The 26,613-nt window shown below is 47.7% G+C and overlaps 1 protein-coding gene across 25 annotated transcripts in view; it reads right to left on the bottom strand.

Moving 5' to 3' along the window:
- Greb1 (growth regulating estrogen receptor binding 1) overlaps positions 1-26,613 on the bottom strand; it is a 133,342-nt gene that overhangs the window by 87,215 nt on the left and 19,514 nt on the right. For 18 of the 25 annotated variants that reach the window (XR_007591630.1, XR_007591631.1, XM_050141861.1 and 15 more), the window contains 2 exons: positions 1,932-2,050; positions 809-908 (listed from right to left, as the gene is read on the bottom strand). The gene's annotated coding sequence lies outside the window, so the exon portion shown is untranslated. The remainder of the gene's footprint in view (positions 1-808; positions 909-1,931; positions 2,051-26,613) is intronic. The other 7 variants (XM_050141867.1, XM_050141871.1, XM_050141869.1 and 4 more) reach the window with 1 other exon arrangement.

Below are 26,613 nucleotides of genomic sequence, written 5' to 3' on the forward strand. Positions count from 1 at the left end.
TCCCAGTGTAGGCTGCACAATTACACCGATTTCTCAGAACAATCAGTCCGTATGCTTGGCTGTCTCCCCTAACATGGAGGGATCTGCAAGAGAACAGAGTATAGATCTGTCCATCCATGCCTTCACACGTCTGTCTGGGAAAATAAGAAATATCTGTGCACTGGGTGGTGGTGGTGTATGCTTTCAATCCCAGAACTCAGAAGTCAGAGGCAGGTGGATCTCTGTGAGTTCAAGGTCAACCTGATCTACAAAGAAAGAATGTCCTAAGATGGCCAGGACTGTTATACAGAGAAGCCCTGTCTTGGGGGAAAATATGTATATGTATATATGTGTGTGTGTGTGTGTGTGTGTGTGTGTGTGTGTGTGTGTGTAAGTCCTTGGCCCCTGAGCTACAGCCTCCCACAACAAAGGGTATTTGGAGGATACTCGGAGGAACTTACTTGAAATGACTGCCCTTTCATTAGGAAAGAAAGAGAAGGAGAAGGGAAAGGAGAAAGGGAGAACAAGGAGCTCAGAGCTCCAACAAAACACATGAACACTTCAAAGACCCACACTTAGGCAAACTATTGAAAGCCTACAAATTTATTGGACACAGCCAGGAAGTTAAGAAGACAAAGTAAACGGTGTACCCCAAACCTGATGCAGCCTTTCGTGGGGGCTTATGAAAACACATAATTAGGGCCCTAATTTTCCCTTCTAGTTCAACTGTGTTTGGCCGCTTCCCTTGAGTTCACAAATTTCAGAATGTCTATGATAAAAGCACCAAGACCTCATTCAATGCATTTTAATCCACGAATGCACTGTTTACCTTTCATTTATATATAACTCGATCCACTGACATCCTATGGGCGACGTGCCAAGATCCAAAAGCAGAGAGAGGCGTCCTTTTTCTCTAGAAATGCAGCCAACTGGAAGAGATGGACAAACAGAAACTTATCACAACAACGAATTTCTACCTCCACGCACCACTCCTGAACCCTCCTGAAATCATCACTTTTTTAAAAATTCTAGTTTTGGTGCCTACAGGATAGCTCAGGAGGTAAAGGTGATTGCTGCCAGGCCTCATGACCTGAGTTCAATCCCCAGGACCCACATGGTAGGTTCTGCAAACTGCCTGCTGACATTTCGTGTGGCTGCTGTGGCATGTGTGCAAAGCCCTCCAACACACACACACACACACACACACACACACACTGATGAATTACAATAAATTCTTTTTGAGACAGGATCTCACTCAGCAGCCTGACTGGCCTGGAACTTACTATGTAGAACTCACAGAGTCATGGACCACCATGCCAAGAAAATATGTGTGTGTATGCGTATATGTATATGTATATGTATGTGTATGTATATATGTATGTGTATGTATATATGTATGTATGTATATATATAATTATGTTTGTTTTTTTTTAAGCTTTAAATGGGTGGAGTTACTTTGAGCCATAAATTTTAAGGAAAACAGACAGATAGTGAGAGAATTTCAGGTTTACTGAACTTCCAGAAGCCAGGGAGTACACATTTTGCTTCAGTGAGTGAAGCACACTGAGGTACCCCAGCCTGCCTGCAGCAAGTGGGCTTTCAGAAGTAGGACTCTCTAAAACAATCTACCAGGTATCTGGAACCCACTCCTAAGGCCACATGCCAAACTCCCAGGAAACTACATCCCCCCAGACGCTCAGAAGGGTCATCATCTGGCCAATCCAGGCAACCCCTGGGAACAAACCTGCCCCCAAAGGCCTCCCAAATACTAGCAGATTCTGTCCTGGGTCCCCAAAGCAACTGCCCTCGTTGCTAAACACTGAAACTACAACAGTTACCCAACATTCTGAGGGAAAGAAACACAAAAGAAACGCCCAGAAGCTAAATAAGAGACTCTGCAGAATCAGAAAACCCCGGACACAGCAAGAATTTGTAACTGTAACAAAACTTACAGTTAGTCTTCAGAGGGGTCAAGGGTCAGATTCTGCTTCCTACACAATACTTGCATCAAAGGACTGCCAGAAATATTCTCGGAGGGACACAGAGGAGGCGGGACAGCTCATCCAGGACCCTGTGGGGAGAACCCAGTGTAGACAAGGTAGCGCATGGGAGAGGTCGGGGACAAAGTCATCCACTTCCCACACTCGAGATCAGCAAGAGTTTTAGGTCTTATTCGGTGTCCCCCACACAGTCAGGCCTGCTGCCATGATTGCTCCAGAACTTCTGATTTGCAAGACCATATTGACATGTTTGGAGCAAATGAACACCTCTCGAGTTGCATGTGTGTATGCTTAGGTGTGGCGTCCTCTCCAAGACATACTAAGGCAAGAGGATCTAAATGGCATCTGGCTGGATTGGGCTACATAGGAACACAGAAAAACCATGCAAGCATCCACACACTTCAGTACCCGCCAGGTACTCTAGCCAGCACAAAGTACCTGTGCCCTTCAAGGTTATCATTCTGTATTTATTGCAGGGTATATATATATTTCTTAACTATTTGCACATGTGTAAGACATGCGTCCTTTTTATTAGGACTTTATCTTTTTTTAAAGTGTACCACCACTGATTAAGTGTTTGAGCACTGGGTCTTTAACCCCATCCTGATGAACACACACGTTGTATTAAAGAACAAATGACTATATATCTGTATTCTTTTTACCCCCCTCTTGGCATAAAAAAAGTATATCTGTATTCTTGCATACAAGATAAAAGTAGCATGCTCGCCGGGCGGTGGTGGCGCACGTCTTTAATCCCAGCACTCGGGAGGCAGAGGCAGGCGGATCTCTGTGAGTTCGAGACCAGCCTGGTCTATAAGAACTAGTTCCAGGACAAGCTCCAAAACCACAGAGAAACCCTGTCTCAAAAAACCAACAACAACAAAAAAAAAGTAGCATGCTCACCTGGCATGCACAATGCCCTGGGCACAAGCCCCAACACATACAAACCAAGTATGCTTATGTGCCTATAATCCTAGCACCCTAGAGGTAGAGGCAGGAGGGTGAGAAGTTCAGGATCATCTTTGATGCTACAGAGTGAGTTCAAAGCCAGCCTGAAAGACATGAGACCCTCAGAAAAAAAAAAAAACAAAAATAACGAAAGTTTCTGATTTACGTGTCTATGTGAAGAGCAAGGAATGGATCAAAATGCACAGCATGCTGGTGCTGGTTTAAAAAATGTCTCCACACCGGACAGAAATCTCAAGGTCCAAATCAGGAGCAGAAGGAGAGAGAGCACGAGCAAGGAACTCAGGACCGCGAGGGGTGCACCCATACACTGAGACAATGGGGATGTTCTATCAGGAACTCACCAAGGCCAGCTGGCCTGGGTCTGAAAAAGCCTAGGATAAAACCGGACTCGCTGAACATAGCAGACAATGAGGACTACTGAGAACTCAAGAACAATGGCAATGGCAATGGGTTTTTGATCCTACTGCTTTACTGGCTTTGTGGGAGCCTAGGCAGTTTGGATGCTCACCTTACTAGACCTGGATGGAGGTGGGTGGTCCTTGGACTTCCCACAGGGCAGGGAACCCTAATAGCTCTTTGGGCTGACGAGGGAGGGGGAATTGATTGGGGGAGGGGGAGGGAAATGGGAGGCGGTGGCGGGGAAGAGACAGAAATCTTTAATAAATAAAGGAAAAATAATAATAATAAAATAATGTCTCCATACGCACTCCACCCCACACACTCCAAATCTAACCCAGAAACTTTTTGCATCTGCTTGGCCCTCTACACTGAATCTCTACTTGGGGTAGGACCAACACTTGGAGATTAGGTTCTACAAAAGAAAGTTCTGACACTCCATGTCATTTGGTCTCTTTCCTCCACTGAATACAAAATAAAGTCAAACCTCGCCATGAAAAATCCGTCTCCAGCATCGGTTTACCGGAAAGTAGAATCTCCAGCGAAGCTTTGGAACATCTGTGCTTGGGTTCCAATCCCAGCCTCCTCCCCCGCTGATACCTTGTGACCCATGGCAGACCCTGTGCCTCTCTGACCTCCATCCTCCTTGGCAGAACACAGAGTGAGTGATGCTCTCTTGGGTGCCTCTTCAGGGATTAAGTAAAATGACGTACTTAGTAGTGGTTGCCGTCAGTGTTTGTCCTTTCCTGAAAGGTTTATTCATTTTATGTGTGTGAGTATTTTGCCTACATGTATGTCTGTGCACTCTGTGCATCTGCCTGGTGCCCAAGGAGGCCAGAAGAAAGGGTTGGATCCCCTGGAACTGCAGGTACAGATACTTGTGAGCCACCATATGGATGCTGGGAATCAAACCGGGATCTTCAGCAAGAGAAGTCATTGCTCTTGACCACTGAGCCATCTCTCCAGCCCCTGGCCACTTGTTTAAAAGGAAGATTATAAATCTCTCCATTGGCCACAAACACATTTCCTCATCTGTCTTGTGATATTGTTATTGTGTTATTGGCCTATTTACCTATTGAATCCTCCACCCCATCTCCTTTGAACCTAGAACTTGAGAACTGAGTGTAGGAGGGGTGGATCATTGGGAGTTTAGGAAACCTTGGAATTGCTGGGACCCATTCTTTGGGTCCATTTCAGTCAGTCTTTTTCTTCCCTTGACAATGGAATTCATTTCTCAATCACTTGTTCAAACATTTAGGGGTACCGGCTATATAATGGGGGACAGTGACAGCTCCCAGAATCTTCATCTCCTCACCGACATGAGCCCTAAAACACCCTTAGAAGATCAGTGAGTTGAAAAGTTCTGAAAGAGCGAGACCCTAAGGAGCCTTCGACAAAGCCTGGCATGTCGTAGATGCTCAGCAAAGGCCACCTGCGGGGAAGCTGTCTGTCATGAGATGACTAAGCCACACCCCTGTCCCACCAGCTCTCCAGCGACGCAGGACACCCTCTGCACCCACTCACACAGGAAAGCAGGCTCACAACTCACTGCCGAGGAGGTGGACTGACTGCCTCCTCCTACAGATGCAGACAGGTTCGGGCAAGTATCCCTGGCGGCGAAACAATGGAGCCGGATTAGGAACTCTCACCACCAAGAGAGCACGGGCTAGCTGAATCAACTCATCACTGCAAGCCACCGCAATTAGAAGCATTCCTGGCCGCTCTAGGTCAGAATGACCCAGCTGCCACAGCTTTGTTTTGTTGTTGTTTCCCGCGACACCCCCCCCCCCCCGCCGCCATACAGTTTGTGGTGGATCTTCCAACAAAAACTAAAAGCTTATGAAGAGATAAGTATTCTGCGGCTTTTGCTCAAAGCAATAACGTTAGGAACTCTGCCCTTGAGATGCAGGTCCCAGTCAAGGAAACCATGAACACTTCTGTGTTCTGGCTACAGTTGACCATGACTGTAATTTTCAGGGACAAGGACACACTTCTTCAATAACAGAATTTTTCTTTCTTTCTTTTTTTCTTTGTTTCTTTATTTAATTCTTTCTTTCTTGTTTTTTCTTTTAGGTTTTTTGAGACAGAGTTTCTCTTTGTAACAGTCCTGGCTGTCCTGGAACTCACTCTGTAGACGAGGCTGGCCTCGAACTCAGAGATCCACCTGCCCTGGTCTCCTGAGTGCTGGAAATAAAGACAGGCACCAACACTGCCTCGTTAAATTTCCTTTCTCTTACTAACAGAATTACTTGCAAGAGATCTTACCCCCCACCCAACATGGGACACACACAAGTACCATGAGTATTTCTGAGAAGGTTCTCTTAGAGGCAGGCAATAAGGGGAGGGGAAAAAAAAGAATTAATAACCCTGAATATCAGATCCTTGCCAAAACTTTCCACAAAATAATAATAATAATTAACATTTTCCACGTTATTCTTGCTAGTGTTAGCTCATTACCAAAGCTAGCTTCTCTGCATTTAAGGGGTGCATTCAAATGCATGCAAAATGCATGAGATAGTAATAGCGGAGAGCGCACACTTCGGGAGGGAAGCCACGGCATTCAAGTCTTTCGCGCTTTATAAAATTGTATTTATTTATTTGTTTTTAGACACATGTCTCATTAGCCCAGGCTGGCCTCAAACTCACCATGTGGCAAAAATGACCTTAAACACCTGATGTTCCCGCTTCCAAGTACTACCATGCTTTCTCCTCCTATGAGACATAAAAAAGCAGGAAGGAAATACAGTAAGATGTGAACAGGGGTGTTTAGGGAAGCAAGATTACTGGCATGTTTTCTCTCTTCCTAATCTGTGTTCTCTAACTCCTCTTGTTTTGCTTATGCATATGATCACATAAAATTTTTTAAATTTTTTTCTATTTGTGTGTTTTGCCTACGTGTATGTATTTATGTGCACCACATGCATGCTTAACACATGCAGAGTGCAGAGGAAAGCGTTAGAGCCCCTGGAACTGCTGTAAGTCAGCATGCGGGCGCTGGGAACCAAACCCTGGTCATCTGAAAGAGCAGCCAGTGCTCTAACCACTGGGCAATCTCTCTGGTCCAGATCACAGTTTTTTATAAATTGAAAGCACAGTCACGGGAGATCACTATGGCACAGGAGACTCGGGGCCCTGCTGCTGGTTGTTGTTTATTTCACTCTTCTACTCTTTTGGCTCTTTGTCCTTTGGGGGTGCCTGCCACCAAGATCCCAAATGATCACATGGAGACTTATTCTTTCTTATGAATGCCCGGCTTTAGCTTGGCTTGTTTAAAAAGCTTGGGAACCAGCTTTTTAAAACTTAAATTGTCCCATCTACCTTTGGCCTCTGGGCTTTTATCTCTCTCTATTCCATATACCTTTCTTTACTTCTTACTCTGTGGTTCACTGTGTAGCCGGGCAGCTGGCCCCTGAGGTCCTCCTCTCCTCCCTTTCTCGCTCCCCGTCTTGGTTTCCCAGATTCCTCCTCCTATTTATCCTCTCCTGCCCACCAGCCCCACCCCAGCCCCACCTACCCTCGTTCCGGCCTGGCTATCAGCAGTTCAGCTCTTTATTCGACCATCAGGCATTTTCGACAAGCAAAAGAACACAGCTTCACAGAGTTAAACAAATGCAACAGAAAAGAATACAACACATCTTTGCATCATTAAATAAACGTTCACAGCATAAACAAATGTAACACATCTTAAAATAATATTTCGGAACAGGGCATCATGTCAGCTGTCCTCGAGTCAGTAAGCAGCAACCAAGGAAATTTGCTGACCCATCTCACTAGCCCACCCACCCACCTGGGTGATACCTCTCCTAGCTGACAGTCAGTCACAGGCCAGATGGACAGCCTGGCACGTAGCATCTCCGACCCAAGACAGCTAGGGTAGCCTTTACTCCACAGACATCAAGCTCCCTCACCTTTCCAAGTTCACCACAGTTCTTTATCCTCCAGGTAACTGTCACTAACATCTTCCTTCCTTTCTTCTCTCATGTGCATACATGTTCCTGTGTGTACCTGTATATTCATGCATTCACAAGTGCACATGGAGGTCAGAGGTCAATTTCGGATGTCTTCCTCAGTCACTTCCCACCTTATTTTTTAAGACAAGGCTCTCAATGAACCTAGAGTTCACCGATTCAGCGAGACTCGGGGGCCAGTGGATGGCCCCTGGGAATCCTGCTGTCTATGACTCTCCAGTGCTGGGGCTACAGGTATGGACCACCACACCGGGCATTGATGTGGATGTTGGGAATCAAACTCATGTCCTCATGTCTACCCAACCAGCTCTTCAGCAACTGAGCCATCTCCCCAGCCCTCTAAACTCTTTGTTTTGAAGAACAGTGTGCATTTGATTTAAATAAATGTAAACAGAGGAATATTTGTAATACACTGACTCTGCAAAGGGGACTCAGTGACCCGGCATCCAATGAAAACTCTGGTCCCCACCAGCAATTTCAAAACAAGCACCCTCATTATCACTGAAAAGCTTTCCCATTCTTTACCTAGTCAATCTTCCCAAGTAATCAAGAATCTGAATTTTATGTTTTTGTTGTTGTTGTTATTTTAAATTTCAGGCAGTTTCTCTCTGTGTAGCCCTGGCTGTCCTAGAGATCACTCTGTAGACCAGGCTGGCCTCGAACTCACAGAGATGCGCCTGCCTCTGCCTCCCCAGGGCTAGGGTTAAAGTTGTGCGTCATCATGCCTAGCCTAAATTTTATGTCTTATTTGTCCCTTGTTTTTCTTCTTACGCTTCACATAGTTTTCAAGATAACCCCTGTAGTGATATTTCATTTGTATTTTAATAAATAAAGCTTGCCTGAAAATCAGAGGGTAAAACAGCCACACTAGTCAGCCTTACAGACCAGGCAGAGGTGACACACACCTTAAAACCCAGTAGCCACGTTAGTTTGCCATAGAAATCAAGTGGCAGTGGTGCACAGCTTTAATCCCAGCCCTAGAGAAGAACATAAAACGGGAGGAGACAGCTCTCACTCAGTCTCATTCTGAGATTCCTGGAGGCAGGATGCCATTTTAGTCTGAGGTAGAGGTAAGAGCCAGAGGCTGGCTGTTTTGCTTTTCTGACCTTCAGCTTGAACCACAATATCTGTCTCTGGGTTTTTATTTAATCGTGCTACAAACCCTCACTTCATGATTAGCTTAAAATTTTCCTGATTTACGAAGGTCAACTTTAATATATGTAGGGATGCCTGAGGGGTCCCGTTAGAATTCTGACTCAGTAGATCTGAGCGGGAGCTGAAAATACCCCCTCTTTCCTTTTAAAGCACAATTATCACTTGGTAGAGAGAGGCGTGTGGGGATCACAGCACCCTGGGGATGAAGTCTTGTGGCGGTCAGAGGGCAGCTCTCAGGGGTTGGCTCAAGTCAACCCCTGCATTACTGAGGCAGGGTTTCTCTCGTCTCACCATGCCATGTACTCCAGATAACCTGTCCACAAGTTCCCACCAGTAAATCCTCCTGTCTCTGCCTTCCACCTCACAGAAGGAGTGCTGGGGTTGAAGGTGGATAACATGACATCTGGCTTCGTTTGCTTGTTTGTTTGTTTTTTTTTTTTTTTTTTTTTTTTTTTTTTTTTTGTTTTTTTTTTTTTTTTTTTTTTTTTTTTTTTTTTTGGTTTCTCTGGCTTTGTACTCACAGAGATCTGCCTGTGTTTGCCTCCCAAGTGCTGGGATTAAAGGCTCGCACCCCCCCCCCTCAGCTTGAATTTGTTTTTTTTTTTTTTTTTTTTTTTTTTTTTTTTTTTGGTTTTTCGAGACAGGGTTTCTCTGTGGTTTTGGAGCCTGTCCTGGAACTAGCTCCTGTAGACCAGGCTGGTCTCGAACTCAATGAGATCCTCTGCCTCCCGAGTGCTGGGATTAAAGGCGTGCGCCAGCACCGCCCAGTTTACCTCTGGGTTTTTATGTGATCTCAGGCTCACGCAGGCCCACACAGCATACGCTTTTGCTTGCTGAGCCACCTCCCCAGCAGGAAGTACCACCTCTCTGGCAGGAAGTACTGTCTCCAACTTCCTTTTCAGCTTCACCTCTGCAGCATGCTATTCAGTGTCCCGCTCCCACAGCCCACAAGAGTGCCTGTGTGCTGCGCACATTTCCTAAGACCAGCTTTTAGCTTCATACAAAGCCCTCAGGTTCCCCCACGATGATGCCTCTGTCTCTAAGACCCTGGCCACCAAGGCTGTGTACAATTTATTCTCCCAATGGACGGCTAGTGGCTAGCGGAGTTATTTCCAGGGCTTGCTTGTTCGTGAGTTACTGCAAACGACCCTCAGAGAAGCATCCTCAAATCTCCCCTGTTACAAACACAGGTTGGCGCACAACTATGGACCTGTGGAGGCTACACAGATGGCATCCCCAAAAGTATAGCGCTGGACCAGCTTACACTCCTGCCGTCAATCCAATCATGCTCTAGGTGCCCCACATCTTTATCTACCCTTGTCTACTGTCAAATTTTCTCACTGTTGTATGCTGATAACATGTGAAATTGTAGCTGATTATGATAGGATTTTTTGTTTTTTTGGGGGAAGGGTTATGTTGTTTTTGAGATAGGGTCTTACATATCCTAGACCAGCCTCCAATTTGCTAGTCGCCTGAGGATGGCCTTGAACTTCCACCTCCCAAGTACTAGAATTACAGGCATGCGCCACATAGTGCTAGGACTCAGGCCCAGGGCTTCATGCATGCTGGCACTCCACACTCTGAGCTCCAGCCTCCTTCCCCCAGCCCCACCAAGCCGGTCTAATTTGCTCTCCCTTCCTAGCAGATAAAATCCAACACTTTGCATGCTTCTAAAATATCTGTTTCTCTCTTGTCCCTTTCTACACTCCCAAACCATCCCTTGAATTGCTCTTTCCAAATCTATGAATATTAATGCCTCAGTCATACTCTGGCTCAGTCCCTGCCTGGTACTCTCCCTTTTCTTTTTTGCTGGTTTGTAGGGTCTTTTCTCTCAGGGGATGGATGAGGGATTCTCCTCCATCCCCACAAGTTTAATGCAAATTCCTCAACTTCTTTATATTTTTTTAATAATTCCTTCCCATCACTTTCAAATAAGGCAGATTTTGCAGATCCTGGCTAATGGGAACTTCAACATTACTGTATAGGAGGGGGGTACACACACACGCACACACACACACACACACACACACAGGTTTTTGGTTAGTTTTGGTTTGGTTTGTTTTCTCAAAACAAGGTCTCACTGTGTAGCCCTGGCTGTACAGGAACTCACACTGTAGATCAGGCTGGCCTCAAACTCACAGCCTGCCTCTGCCTCCCAAGTGCTAGGATTATTTAAGATATGTGACACCTACTTGAGCCGCCTTTTGGAAACCCATTCCTGACATTGGGTTGCCTCACCTAACCTTGATGCAATGGGAGGAGTTTGGCTTTGCCTCAACTTGCTGTCCGGTTTTGTTGACTCCCACAGGAGGCCTGCCCCTTTCTGAATGAAGTCAGAGTGCTCTGACCAGGAGTGGCAGTGCACACCTTTAATCCCCGCCCTGGGGAAGCAGAGGTGGGTGGATCTCTGAGTTCAAGGTCAGCCTGATCTACAAAGTGAGTTCACAGAACAGTCAGGGTTGTGCGGAGAAACTTTGTCTCAAAAGAAGAAGAGGAAGCGGAAGAGGAAGGAAGGAGAAGAAAGAGAAAGGATGGAAGTGTTCTGCCAAAATGAATTTTTGAGTGTGTGAATTTGGAGTTGATACAAGGAAGTTACAAGCCTGCATCAGAACAGTGCCCACTGGGATTTCTGTAACACAGAAGCAAAATTTTTAATTCAAGACCCTTCCCTAACATACACAGCCAGGTCCAGACATGTCCAACACAGCCTCCGTGTACGGCTCCCCTGAATTAGATGCCTGGTTAAATAATCGATTTTACAACCCACACAACTCATCTTGAGATTCTGTGAGTTGCTTCCATGGCTGTTGTGGGACATTAACTATTTAAAGATATGGTACATTTGTTTCCAATGCATTTGTTTAGCGGTGTAAAGATGTATTGCTTTGTCTGCCTAAGGCACCTGATTGGTCTAATAAAAAAATCTGAATGGCCAATAGGTAGGCAGTAGGGGGATAGGAGTGGCTGGCGGGCAGAGAGAATAAGTAGGAGAAGAAAAAGGAGAGAAGAAAGTAAGTGAGGATGAGGAAGAGAGGGGAAAGCCCAAGGCCAGCCAGGCAAGAAGGAAGCAGGAAAGCAGGACTTACAGAATGAAAAATCTCCCCTCCAACCCCCCCCCCAAAAAAACAAACAGAATGAAAGAAAGGTAAAAAGCCCCGAGGCAAAACATAGATGGAGAGAAACAGGTTAGAGTAAGTTATAAAAGCCTGTGGGACAAGCATAAGCCAAGGCTAAGCACTCATAATTGATAAGAAGTCTGTCTTGATTTGGGAGCTGGTTGGCAGTCCAAGTAAGCCTGCTACACATGGCCATTTGCAGAAAGTAGAAACCTTCCTCAAAGCTGAAGGGAATGGAAGTTAAGAGCGTGAGGGGCTGGCAGACTCCACAGCAGTTTGATACGCTGTATTAATAAAACAGTACAGGTGGTGGCCTGTCTTAGGATCCAGTGACACATCCTCCTGGAAGAGCTTGCCCATTTCCTTGGAGCATCAATCTCACCAGCACCTCCTATTCTGTTTCTGTCATCCCACAAGACCAGGGACCCCAATACTCCAAGAGACATGCTGTTCACTGAGGCCCGAGGTCCACTCTGGGGCTCAACTTCCACAAGACTCTTTCAACATCATGAAGTCCCTAGATGGGACAGGCCCGAGAGCGGGGATTTCATCTCATCTCAAGAGGCAGACGGCTGCATGAATGCAGGTTTGTTTTGTGGGTCCTAACCAAAGGCTCCCAGAACTCAGGAGAGGCCATCATTCTAACAAGAAACGCGCATGAAACAAGGACACAGCCTACATACTTGCTGAACTGTGGAGTAAAGACCTTAAATCGCTAGTGTCGCGTCAGCGTGAGCAGAGGGAAGAACTCCCTTGTGGGCAGTCAGGCGAGGTGACATGGAACAAGAACTCAACTCTGGCAGCTTGACCTCCCAGGTCTGTCTTCAGTGATTTCCAAGACCAAAGCTCCTTCTGCCACTAGGAGGGAGGAGATGGCATCCCAGTCTAGATCAGGCGAAGGATAAAAGCAACAAAACCTCCACACCAGGAAACAACTGCTCTTCCAGAAGCCCCACCCAGCAGGCTTCTGCTGGAGGTACACTGGCCAGAAGCCTCACAGTCACCCTCAGCTCCCAAGGGCCCTGGGAAATCAAGTGTTCAGCTAGGCGCTTGGCTATGCTAATAAGTCTGGGCTCTTTGACAAGGAGATGGAGGAGCGGGCAGAGTTTCTGCCGCACGCAGCCTTGGAGCCCAGCATCCGTTCAGCCTGGGATGGGGGAGATGAGTGATGGGTTTTGGAAAGCAGGGCGTGAGAAGCTACGATAAGACCAAACAAACCAGGGCCAAACCCGTCCCAGACTAGGAGGTCATGCTGACCTTCTGGGAGAAGAGGACGTTCAGACAGACCGAAGACTGTGGGTGAGGACAGTCTGTGAGCCTGCAGAGGTAGCTCTTTCCTGTCCAGGAGCATAGCACACAGAGAGTCCCTAAAGGACACTCCTACCTGGGTGACACACATCACTTCCCTTCATCCCCACATATTCCCAGGAGGCTAAGAGGAGAACAAGTATGAGCACTCTCCCAAGGTCACCCAAGCAGGAGGTATGATATGAGTCTGTTGTGCTCCCAAACCATGGTCTCCCCACCTTCTCTTGTCCAGTTCCATCTTGAGAGACTTGGACACGGCCCTGCCTCCATTCTGTGCAGGCCAGAGCTCAGGTAGAGCCCGCTTCAGCCTCGGGTATCCCTGGGAATCAGGCTAACTGGTTACTCTGACTTAGGCTTTGCCCTCCAGAGCCTCAGAGCCCTCTGCCTGTCATGGCACCTCGTGACTGTGGTCTCTAGGTGACACTGATGTACCTTTTAGGTCTGAGCTGACTGGAAGCAGCCCCAACCTACCGGTTAGATCCTGCTTCTAGATCTTTCCTTCCATGCTTCACCAAGTAGGTCCACGTCCTCTCCTCATCTCCCACCAGCTCAACTGAGAACTCAGGCTAGGGTTTGGGAGAGGGGCAAGGTGAAGTTTACAGCTGGGTGCCAACCATTTCATTATTCAGAATGTGTGTGTGTGCGTGCTTGTGTGTGTGTGTGTGCACGTGTGCGTGTGGGCATGTGTACGTGTGTACGTGTGCATGTGTGTGCGTATGCGTGTGTACGCATGTGTGTGTGTGTGTGTGTGTGCTCGTACATGCCAGAGTCAACCTCAGGTGTTAGTCCCCAGGAGTCAGCCACCTTTTCTTAGACAGGCTCCCTCACTGGCCTGCGGCTCACCAAGTAGGCTAGCCCTCAAGCCCTAAGGATATACTTGTCTCTGCCTCCCCAGCAAAGGAGTTATAAACTCACACACTCATGCCTAGACTAGAAAATGTGGATTTGGGGAATCAAATTCAGGTCCTCATGCTTGCAAGGCAAGCATTTTACTGACTGAACTAGCTGTCCAGATGCTCAGCACACAATGTTAAAGGCACTGTTTGCTGGTATGCATGTATCTGTACGGGCAACTGCATAGCTTGGTGGTCACGAGCTAGCTGGCATACGTGAATCCCCGGGTTCAATTTCCAGCACCACAATAATGAATAAAAAATATTTACCCCTTTACTGTGAAAAGGGAGTTCCTGGGCTTAGCCTAGCTGGTTCTCAAGAAAAGACTTACCCTGGTATGTGGGCAAGCAGGATCTGAACGACTCCAAGTCGGCGCCATTCTGTGTTGGGCACTCTAAGCCTATCTAGATGGGCTAGGCAGTGACGACTTCTGGAGATATCTAAACCATGAGCCATATGGGCTGCTGAGCACAGCCGGCAGGAGCAAGGACAGGGGCACAAAGAAACAGTTCAAGGCCTCCTGTGGCTAGTCGGAAAGTAATATTTCCTGTGACTCTCCACTAGAAATATTCTGGGAGAAGAAGTGAGGAGGAGATTGGTCTGTATAAAAACACCCGGGCTGGTCCTTCTTCCTGCCTTTCTGGTTTCAGTTTGAATCGCAGCATTGGAAAACTGTTTATCAAAGCAGGCATCTATCCAAAACATCCTCAGAGCTCAGGGATGGTGAGGGAGGGACCACGCAGACCTCTGGGGGAGGAAAGGTGGCCCACTGACTGTACTAGAAGGAAGGCAACATTTCAGAAACCCGTATCTGTGCTGATGTTCCAGACAACGGATTTTCTCTGGTCCTTTTACCAAGACCAACAGCAGCTAGCTTCCAAAACAAAAGTAATATTGAATCACAGAATCTAGGGCTTAAGATATATATCTCAGCAGTAGAGCTCTGGACTGCATGCGTAAGGCTCTCGCTTCAGTTCCCAGAACGGTCACCATGCATGCTTTTTCCCAGTTGGGAGATGTCGGACACAATTGGGGGTGGGGGACATTTTGTGAACCCTGGTAGGACAGTAAGGATGAAAAATGCTGTCTCGGGGCTGGAGAGATGGCTCAGCGGTTAAGAGCATTGCCTGCTCTTCCAAAGGTCCTGAGTTCAATTCCCAGCAACCACATGGTGGCTCACAACCATCTGTAATGAGGTCTAGTGCCCTCTTCTGGCCTTCAGGCATACATGCAGAAAGGATATTGTATAGTAAATAAATATTTAAAAAGAAAAAAGAAAAAAGCTGTCACATGCCTGCGTAGGAAAGGTGGGGGGGGGGGGGGCTCCAAACAGCTGGCTCCTTTTTCACTGTTGGGCATCATCATCATCTATAGGCTGTGGTCCTCAGTCCATCTACACATGACAACTCGGTAGTAAAAACATGACCCTGAAGGGTTGAGAAGATCCTCGGCACCCACATAAAAGCCGGGTACAGTCACACACACCTGTGACACCAGCACAGGGTAGGTGGGGCAGAGATTAGAGGATCCCTGGATCTTACTACTCACCATTCTAACTCAGGTTCAGCGAGAGACACTGTCTCAAAGGAACACAGGACACTGGGTGTCATCCTTTGGCCTCTGCATGCATGCAGATACACACACACACACACACACACACAAACTACAGCTGAGTTCATACAGTCCATATAACCTGGGGTAAGAGTACCCCTAGGTCTGTGTGCCCATGACCTAGGCACCAGCATGAGTACAGTTTTACCAAGCAGAGGAGATGAGCTCACAGACATGAGCCTGCCCTAGCAGAGCTGGACCACACCTGTCAGGGTTGTAAGAGCCGCATGTTCAATGGCTGTCCCCTCAATGCCAAAGCTGCAGCAGTTTGGGAATCATGTCCTCTACGTTCTGCTGAGAGTCCCCCAATCCTGCACTGGGTCCTCTACAAATGCCAGTACAGTGAGTTCTCTGTACCCACAGGCTCTGGGTCTGTGATCCCGTTATCCTAACATGGAAAACAGCCACAGATATTTGGTGTCTATGCTCAGCATGTGAATATATGGTTTCCTGGCCATTGTGCCCCAAACAACATACATGAAAGTATTCACATCATGTTTACAAAGACTGGGGTCTGTCGAATCTAAAGATGATTTAAAGTACGTAAGAGGGCGTGGCAGATGCAAATGTCACACCATTTTATATGTCACAGGATTCGGACATAATTGGGGGTGGGGGTAGGGGGCATTTTGGTCAGTATGAAAACACCCTCCTGGCTTCTCTAGCTCCACCAGGCATAGATAAAGACCTGTTGTATGTAACATGGGTAGTGTGGGCAAAAGAAGGTGTGGCAATCAACTCCTGGCAAAACATTTTCAAAGACCTGTCATCAAAAAGATGAGACTAGCAGCTAGCAAAATGGCTAAGTGGGTAGAGGCATTTGCCACCAAGCCTGACACACACACACACACACACACACACACACACACAAGCACACACACTGGTCCGTATAAAAATCTCTGTGTAAATATAAATGTCACACACTTTATGGCTGTCGTGAATACCCAGGTAGGCACAGTGGCTACTTTGTCATGTGGTTACAGACAAAGAAACCCGCAGGCAAAATGGACATAGAACCAAAAGCTTGGTGGATTACGAACCCTTCATTATCTGCTCTGCTGTCAGTCACCGGAAACAAGGTACACAACCAAAATGTCAAGGAACAAAAGTATACTTCCCAAATGTCCAAAAGCTTCGCATGGCGTGTATGACAGATACTTTATAAGAATCTGCAGGGAGCCATGACCTTTTGGGTATTTCTAAACCCAGAAGCAAGTAGAAAAAACATTTGCAAAGATCATAAGTTTGGGAAAGAAAATATTCACTCAATGAACCAAGTCATAACTTTTGCCAGAAAACTAACATTAACACACAGATATTTTTTTGTGTGTCAATAAGAAGCTGGAGGAGGGAGGCGGCAGACTTAACAGTGGGCTAGCTTATTTATGTTCACTTCCATACAATTCGTCAGGAAGTCATAGTAAATGATCCCACACTATTTTATCTACACACTGCCTTGGTTTGACATGAGATGTATGTGACAGTAAGCCATGGCACCCCCAGAGGACAGGGACCCTCAAAATTGCAGACGGACCCACTGAACACCCGACACTCTCAGGCACGCACACAATCATCTTCCCTCCTAACTCCCCTGAGACCGCAGAGTGGAGATTACTCTCACCGTCAGGAGCTCTGCGTTATTCTCTCCGCTTGATCGACAGAGCCGGTCTGTCTCAAAGGGCGTAGCAGCAAAGCGGTTTCTCTCATCGATCAGGCGGATTTCCAACCCCCACTGATTACTGAGACACAAAGAGCCAAAGGGTCATTTAGAGAGGCCAGATGGGAAGGGCAGTAGGCAGATCAAGGTCAGAGATCTAAAGTAGTACCTACCCTGAAAGTCCCCAAGTTTAAAGTCCCCCAGGAGCCAAACTGCTAACTAGGTAAAATGAACCCCTGAGCAAACAACGTGAAAGAAGGCCATCAGATTTTCAAGGGGATGGCCCTTGCCCTCTGCTTCCCTCTCTATTTTTTGTTTGTTTGTTTGTTTGTTTTGGTTTTTTGAGACACGGTTTCTCTGTAGCTTCCGAGCCTGTCCTGGAACTAGCTCTTGTAGACCAGGTTGGCCTCGAACTCATAGAGATCTGCCTGCCTCTGCCTCCCAAGTGCTGGGATTAAAGGCGTGTGCCACCACCGCTGGGCCTTCCCTCACTCTTAAGATGCCACCCCATCTTGAGCCAATATGACTGGTAACCTTATTACAAGGGCAATGAGCTCTTAAATTTTAAATTATATATAATATAAATTTTAATGAAATATACATACATATGTAATGTATATACATGAAAGGGTATGTGTGTGTTTAGATCCAGCAGTGGGCAATGGATCCCTGGAGCTGGAGTTACAAGTGGTTATGAGCTACCCAGGTCCTGGGAATTGAACCCAGGTTCTCCAGAAGGGCAGAAAACGCTCTTCACAGCTGAGTCACCTCTCCAGAACCTAAACAGGAACTTTTACAGAGAAGGAGAGAACATATTAATACTCTCATGGCCAAGTAAGCCTGGAAGCCAGGAGAAAGGCTGGGAGCTTGTGTATCCCTAGCACCTACAGACGTCTTTAGCATGTGCATATGGAAATGTCCCTAGCACCTACAGAGGGACTTGTCTCTAATACCTACAGAGGGATGGGTCCTGGATAAAAACTTCACTGGGGCTTCCCATCTCTAGAACTGAGAAAGGCTAGATGACCATTGTCCAGGCCCCCCAATCTGTGATAACTGGACATGCCTTAGTAAACCCTTTGCTGATTCCACCAACATGGGACTCTCCCTTTGCACTCAGTCTGAAGTTGAGAGAAGTAGGAAGAGGCAATGGGATGCAGTGACCTTCAAGACATCACTGGGCCAAATCCCCTGCTAGAGATCTGCAACCAACAAAGCCACAGGCTCTGAGAGCACAGGACCCCATCTCACAAGCCCCCATGCCAAGGACCCAGGCCAGCCTTCCACTGAGATACGCTGTTCCCTCGACCCTCTACTGCCCAGCTCCTACGGCTGCAGGTCTGAGCAGCAGGAAGGGTCCTGTGGCCCACAGTGAGCCAGTCTGCCCCTTCCCATCACACAAGGAAACTGAAAGAACTCTCACTGCCCCACACAGACCTCTGCTGAGGACTTACAGCTGTCCCCCCAGGCAACTGGAGAGCTCCAGAGAATAGGTACAGAATCTTAGGCATCAGGACATCTCCATGTGGCCCAGAAGTCATGTCAATCACACAGAGTGAGCACCCACCTGCCATTCCATGGTCTTTGTAAAGGTGTGGGCATCCGCAGGGCCAAGGGTGGCCCAAGTGTCAGTAGGAGAAAGACTGTTTCAAAAACCTGTCATGACACACTTGAACCAAATTCTACAAACCGGGAGAGGAACCTAGACACCATCCTTGAGGTAGCTGCTATATGCTTTCAACATCACTATCCTTGAGGTAGCCACTCTATGCTCGCAACATCACCATCCTTGAGGTAGCTGCTATATGCTCGCAACATCACTATCCTTGAGGTAGCCACTCTATGCTCGCAACATCACCATCCTTGAGGTAGCCGTTCCATGCTCGCAACATCACCATCCTTGAGGGAGTCGCTCTATGCTCAAGGGAGACTCTCTATGCTCGAGGTAGTCGCTCTATGCTAGCAACATCACTATCCTTAAGGTAGCTGCTTTCCACTCTCAACATCTGCAGAAGGAAGGATCAGTTCATGCAGGGGACAGGTCTAGACAGTGAATGTTGAACAGTGGGTGAGGAGGACGAGGACTGGGTACCGATGGGACTGGGGGAAGGGAGATAAAGGAAGAGTGATAAAGGAATCCTGAAGGCTGAGTCCCAGCATAGTGATGTTTGACCTTGCACAGCTTCCAGCTTCTTGGGTCAGCCTGCCATTGGGAAGTATCCTTCCAAGTCCTTCAGGTGCTCACTCCTTGTGTCTACAGCCTGCTCTGAGTGGCTAACTTCCTTCACTCACCTCCAAATACTACCCTGGCTCTGCTTAACCAAAGGCACCTGAGCCAGCTAGGAGGCAGTAGTACAAAAGGCAGCCCACTGCAGCAGGTTGAGGCAAGGGAACAGGAAGGCATGAGGAAGGCACAATACATTCGGATAGTGGCAGACTGGATGATCTCAAAGAGCCTTAGGCTACCTTTGCTGGGAGATCAAGGGTGAGGTAAACCTGGCCTTGTAGCAGCAGCCACCTCAATGTAACCCCATTCTATCCCCACAACCTCACCCAGATAACCCTGGACCCACTGCCTGCACCATCTATACACACGGGCGGAGAAGGACATTAGAAACACAGACATGGATAGGGGCACATGAAGGAACTTGGACTTGATCTAATAGGTATAGCAGAATGGACCCTCTGCTACAAGGAGGAGGAGGATCCTGTCTCTGCAAGAGGGTAGCCATGTTTTCCTCTGCCACAGGAAGTCATCTCCAGAGGAACTCTTCCAAGACCTGGGACCTGGGCCTTGGCTAAATCCCCAAGTCCCTGGGAAGGAAGCATTAGCAAGTCCATTTGGCCCTCCCACACCATCTCAGCAGGAAAGGTGTTTACAAGGCTGGAACTTGGGTAGGGGGTGGGAAAGTGAGTTCTTAGCTCCCAAGACACCTCTCTCACCCCTCCACTTCTCCCACTCCCAAAAGAAACCATAGCAGAGTTTGAGGATCCTGTAGGACAAGACCAGATTTGTGCTAATACAATCCAAGTTGGAACCCTGGTAGGAGGCCATTATAACAGCCCAACTGAGGACCCATGCCACACGGGTCATGAGGACAGAGAGAAAAGACTATCTCTCCAAGCAACCCCAACACACACACACACACACACACACACACACACACACACACACACACACAACTGGCAATCCCAAACACTTGGCAATTACTTGCCTGTGATGTTCTGGGGACCCTCAGCGGGAAGTTGGAAGTTCGAGTCCACTCCAGAGAGCTGGTGTGAACCTTGACCGTATTTATTCACATTGCTAGGCAGTTCACAACATTTCCAACTTAATGCCAGATCCAAATTTGCAAAGCTCCTTTGAAAATAAAACACTGGGCCCTGGTGAGGCTTTTCCTAGCTGCATTCCAAAGCATGCAACATCTTGTGTGGCTAAATCAACCTTAGTGGGCAGCACCATGTGGGCCTCTCCTTCACAGAGCTCAGGGAAGGGGAAAGAATTCCTCTGCCTCCATGAGTCTGAATGAGTCACAAACTCCTAGTGGCTTGGATCAAGCATAATATCAAAGCGCTCTGCCTTTGCGCTCGGAGATGTGTTCTGTCACCTCCTGTCCCCAGAGAAGGGCTAGTGAGTGATCACTCTGGCCCCAGAACATCTGCCTGGTCCTTTCACACAGGATCCCTCCTGGGAGACACAGGAGGAGACGGAGACAAGGCCACCTGGAAGCCACCAGGTCAGTACCCCCTGCCCTCCCTCCATACCCAGGCCCCCACCAAAGACCACATGTCTCACTGGGATTCCAGCTGAGGCGAGGCAGATGGTGCTGCCATCACCTCCAGGGGAGGGCATAGTGGGAACAGGACCAGGGCAGGAGCCGCCTCACTCACAGCGATACCATTGAGGACAGAAAGTAAACTTAAAACTATGATTTCTTCTTGAAGCATCTCAGGTATGGAGCAAACAATGTCTTCAATCATTCCTTCATTCACTCTTTCCTATTCACGAGGTTTTCCCCTCACCCCTAGACTCTTCATGAGCACTGTCTGTATCAGATTTGATCTGTTACCTTACAATGTCACTGCTCGTACTCTATCCTATTCAAAAAACATTCAGTTGAGTGGGTGGGTGGGCGAGTAAGTGAATAGATATTGAAGAGCCGGGTGGATGAATGGGTGTGTGGGTGAGCAGATGGATAGACAGCAAGTGGCTGGGCAGGTGAGTGGCATATGGGTGAGTGGCTAGATGGATGGATGGATGGACAGTGGGTGGATAGGTAGACAGATGGCTGGATGAGCAGGTGGGAGGGTGGAAGAATGGGCTCAGCAAATGGTCCTCGAGTGTCTATCATGTGCCCAGCAGTGTGAGCCCCGGGGGGTGCAGGATGGCACCTGCATTCAACTTCAGAGGCGCTCATAACCTAACAAGGAAAAATGTTACCAATAACTGAATGCGTGGAGGAAGAGGGGGCAAAGGACTCAGCACACAGAGAAATTGCACAGGTTGAGTAACAAAGAATGTGCAGGCGTCCTTTGGTCATTGGAGTCGTGTGCTTTCCTGAGCCCTCAGAGACATTCCTTTGGCTATTGCAATCTCTAATTCGTCCCCACTGAAGAGCCTTCTGCAGCCAGTGCCCGTCTTCCTTTTCTTCTCTTCCCCCAACAACAGCCAAGAAGCATCAACATTCACGAACATCACAGTGACAAGCAGCAGCAGCAATACGACATGACACGGTCACGGTGGTTGACAAAGGGACACAGTAATGGGAAGGATGCAGGATTTGGAGTCAGTGTCTCTCAGCTGGTAAAATCCAAGTTTAACATGGAAGTCTCTGACTTGGAGAAATGGTTTTCTCTGACCCAGAGTTCTCTGCACAGTGAGTCGTGTGGAGATGCCAATAGAACAGCCCTGTCTAAAGTCTTCATGGACACCAGACATTCCAAATCTGGACGTGATGGCACACACCAAGGCAGACATAAGCAGATCTCTATGAGTTTTGGGTCAACCTGGCTTACATAGTGAGTTCCAGGCAAGCCAAGGAGACATCCTGAGACCCTGTCTCCAAATAAACAAAGATGTCATGAGAACCGCACGTGAACAAACAACTACAGTGTCTCCTACACATACCCTTGGCTTCTGCGTTAATCTAAGCCTATATTCCACTCCCTGGGTTTAGGGACATCATTTATTTTCCACTGCCTTCCGGCATAGAGATCCAACTCCATCTCATCTGGCCCAGTCTCCCAATCAAAAGGACTCCCCTGCTCTATCCCACTCCTCTTGTCACCCCTCTTTAAGGTGTGAGCTCCTTAGAGATGAGCTACAGTCAGCTCCACGGGTCTGAAGCTCAACTCAGCATTTGAAATTGCTGGCTGGGCGGCTGGGGGTGTAGCTCAGGGGACAGCGTCAGCATAAAACTGGGCATGATGGTGTACATGGGTAACCCCAGCACCAAAACTATAGAGGCAGGAAGGCCAGAAGTTCAAGATCCTTCTGAGCTACATAGCAAGTCCAAGGCCAGTCTGGGATGAGTGATTTCTGAAAGGAAGGGAAAGAGGGAGGGGGAAGGGGGCTTGGAGGGAGGGAACCTGCATGTATCACTGGTTAAATGAAACATAGGTTATATTGAGGTCATCAGTATGACTGACCACCCATATAATGAAGGCTATTCCTACAAATAGGAAGCCAGGATGTCCTCAATCAACATGCAAGATTTGATACACAAAAGATCAACCCTAGGAAAGTACAGCATGAACACTCATCATGAAATAGATATGAATCATTACAAGGAAGCCACTGTTCCTACATTAAAAAAAAAAAAAAAAGCCAGGAATGAGAACTAGCAATGATCTAAAATGACCGGGAAATGGGATGTTCTTGTTCATTGAAATATATGGGAGGCAGAAGAAACTCCCAGCTACACAACAGAGTCCTATCGTCAAAGGAGATCTGGGAAGGCTACCTGGAGAACATGGCCTTGAAGGATGACCCCCTGTGGTCTCAGCAGCTATCAGAGTAAAATGGGGGTCAAAGACTGTGAAGGTAGCTCGGGACAATGAGCCCCAGTTACCGAGAACTCCCCGCAGGCTCCAGCCTCCATCTCCAACTGCAATCTCAGAAGGTGAACAGGGTCCTTCTTTACACCTGAGACCAAGACACATCCCTCCAAGATGATCTGGGGACTCTAACAAGCCCCTAGGAACACTGGAAAAAGGGGAAATGGCAGATAGCTGCCAGGATCAAGCGGGGCCTTGTCGGAAAGCCTGCCCAGGATGCTTACCCTTACACTGGAACTACAAACAGAAAAACTATTGGCCTTCCAAAACCTTTTTTTTTGGGGGGGGGGGGGTTCAAGACAGGGTTTCTCCATAGCTTTTGGTTCCTGTCCGTCCTGGAACTAACTCTTGTAGACCAGGCTGGCCTCGAACTCACAGAGATCCTCCTGCCTCTGCCTCCCGAGTGCTGGGATTAAAGGCGTGCACCACCACCGCCGGGCCCAAAACCTTTAAATAAAAAAAAAATTCCATCCAGCTCAAAGACAGAGAAACTCTGCTTATCGACTCCCCGAGGCCATGGGCGTGTTGTAGGCAGCTGTAGTTTCTGCCCCGCCCCACGGGGGCCTCCTCCCTTGCTGCCCTGTAGCTGAATGACCTATCTTAGTCTACACATTTTAAATGATAATTCAGTAAAAATGAGTTAAGATGTACAAAACATCATGAGAATTCTCTGAGACCGCTCCCAGGCGGGTCACAAAGCACCTTCCCCGTGCCAGGCACAACTGAGTCTTGCACGAACCTGACTTAAGAGACCTGAAGTCTTCCTCTCGTCACTCAGGGTGGCAAAGACTCCTGGGAACTCTACCTTCTCAGCGGTTTGAGGATCTATAGGAAGTCAGAGCGGCTCCCCCGTGCAAGCCCCTCAGCTGTCTCTCTCCCTCACAGTCACCTTCAGATCTCCAAGGCTGATTCTTTGTCGTGGAGACGCCCCAGTTTTCAAAGCTGCCCGTGGCCGGAGCCTTGACCTCCACAGGGCTGTGCTTGGTTGGAGGCAGCCTTCTCTGAATTTACCCGTGTCCTCTGAGGGAGTTTACCACCGAAGTCTCCCGATCCCTGGAATGCTCCCCCCCCCCCCCACTCCATTCTCACTGCCTTACTGACTCCCGGGAGCCCAAGGCCACGGTTTGTTTGCCTAGTTGTCTTTATTGACTCCTCAGGTTTGAGGGGGGAACCTCAAGGGTTCTGTGTCTCAGCTCTCTGGTTATAAAATGGGGGAGGTTGCACAATGTCAGAAATGCCACGACCTCTAGAAAAAGGCCTTCTGGGAAATGGACAACATGACCTTCTAATGCTGTTCCACCAACTCCTGGCTGCTATTTACTAAGGCAGTGGTTCTCAACCTTCCTTAGGCTACAACCCTTTAATGCAGTTTCTCATGCTGTGGTGACTTCCGACCATAAAATTATTTCGTTGCTACTTCATAGCTGTAATTTTGCTATTGTTATTAATTGTAATGTAAATACCTGATATGCTGAGTATCTGATATGAGACCCCTGTGAAAGGGTTGTTCAACCCTCAAAGGAGGGGTCACAACTCACAAGTTGAGAACCACTGCACTAGGGAAAGCTGTATTCTCTGCTTGGAAAAAAAGAGCCCCAGCCCCTTACTCCTGTGCTTTTGCCAAAGTTTGAGCCTTCAGGAGCCCCTGGCCCCTGGTGGGCAAGTTAAACACCAAAAGGCGTCATTACTTTGCAAGACTGAGCACAATGGATATATTAAATCAAAACATTGGTCATGCTACAGACAAACTATCACCAGCCGCAACCGACACAGACACCAGCCATCGTGCGCAGATTGTTCTAGAAAAGAAACCAGGCACTACTTCTGCCTTGCCTTGCTGGACCTCAGGAAAAGCCCTTTATACTGAATGAGAAAGGGCAGAGCAGTTAGGACGCCTACCTGGGGAAGGGCGTTTCCCCAAGTCTAGTGACCTACTTTCAGACCCTGGAAATTACGGGGTGGGCTGAACAGACTTCTGCTAATTGAGTTCGGACCTCCACGTACACACTGTGTCGTGTGAGCCCCCATCCCCAAAAAATAAATAAATGAGGAAGGCATTATAAGCCAGGATGCCGTCAGTTCAGTCTCTGAAATCAGTGACCCGACTATGGCTTCATCCCGTGGGGAAAGAGTTGATTGAATGCTGTAGTATTAGGAATTAAACATCTCCCATACCGGCTGGGCAAGCATTCTACCGATGAGGCTATACCTCAGATCTTTATTTCCTTCTCTCTCTCTTTTTTTTTTAATTTTTAAATTTTTGAGACAGGAACTCAATTAGATGCCCAAGATAAACTTGAATTCACTACGTAGCCCTAGCAGGTCTCAAACTTGTCATCCTCCTGCCTCAGCCTTCTGAGCAGCTGGAATCATCAGCCTGTGACACTAGGCCTAGCTTGGTGGAGAAATTTTTTTTTAAGATTTATTTATTTATTATGTGTACAACATTCCTTCCATATGTGCCCGCAGGCCAGAAGGGGGCGCCGGGTCACATTATAGATGGCTGTGAGCCACCAAGTGGCTGCTGGGAATTGAACTCAGGACCTCTGGAAGAGCAGTCAGTGCTCTTAAACACTGAGCCATTTCTCCAGCCCCATTGGTGGAGAAATTTTAAATGTAAAAATCAGAATGGCAACCGAGCGGTGGTGGCACACGCCTTTAATCTCAGCACCCGGGAGACAGAGCCAGGTGGATCACAGAGAGTTCAAGACTAGCCTGGTCTACAAAGCAAGCTGCGGGACAGCCAGGACTGGTACACAGAGAAACCCCGTCGTGAAAAACCAAAATTAAAATAAAGATAAATCAGAATGGCATATTCAAATCACCGGCCTATCTAAGTTTCTCCGAGGTAGGTGGGCTGACACAAAGCATCATGTAATATAAGCCCACCCATCACACATCTCTCTACCTTCCCAATACTGCACCTGAACCTGCTCAAGCTTCTACATCTAATTAGTGTTCTCTAATAAACATGGACAAAGGTACACAATAGTTCAGAGCCCAGCAATTCCAAGGGAGCAATGACCTGGTGTTTTCAACAAAGAAATGGCAAGGAAAATGTGCCACTAATCAAAAGAAGCTTGCATAACATCCTGATAAAGCCAGTGCCTGGAGCTAGGGAGACGGTTGAGTCAGTAAAGAGCTTGATAAGAAAGAATAAGGACCTCTTCACCTCAGCAGCACCAAGCCAGGCACATGGGCAGTGCCTGTAATCTCTGCTTGGCAAAGGCATGCCCTGTTTCTGTGCCCAGAACTAGAGAGACGGACAGGAGGATCCTGGGAGCTTGTTGAGCAATCTAACAGAGTCGGCAAAGTGCAGACTCGATAGAGACCCTGTCCTCAAAGTAAGGTGGGGATGATTGAAGAAAACACCTGCCATCTGCCTCTGGTCACCAGTTGCACAGGCACACATGGCCACACACACCTGCGTGCACATGTGTGCGCACAAACAGGAACACACATACAACAAAAAACAACAAAAAAATTAAGCAATAATTAAAAAA

This window comes from Alexandromys fortis, unplaced genomic scaffold, assembly GCF_014885135.2.
Source record: "Alexandromys fortis isolate MF-2015 unplaced genomic scaffold, M_Fortis_MF-2015_v1.1 scaffold_30, whole genome shotgun sequence".
Taxonomy (NCBI): domain Eukaryota; kingdom Metazoa; phylum Chordata; class Mammalia; order Rodentia; family Cricetidae; genus Alexandromys; species Alexandromys fortis.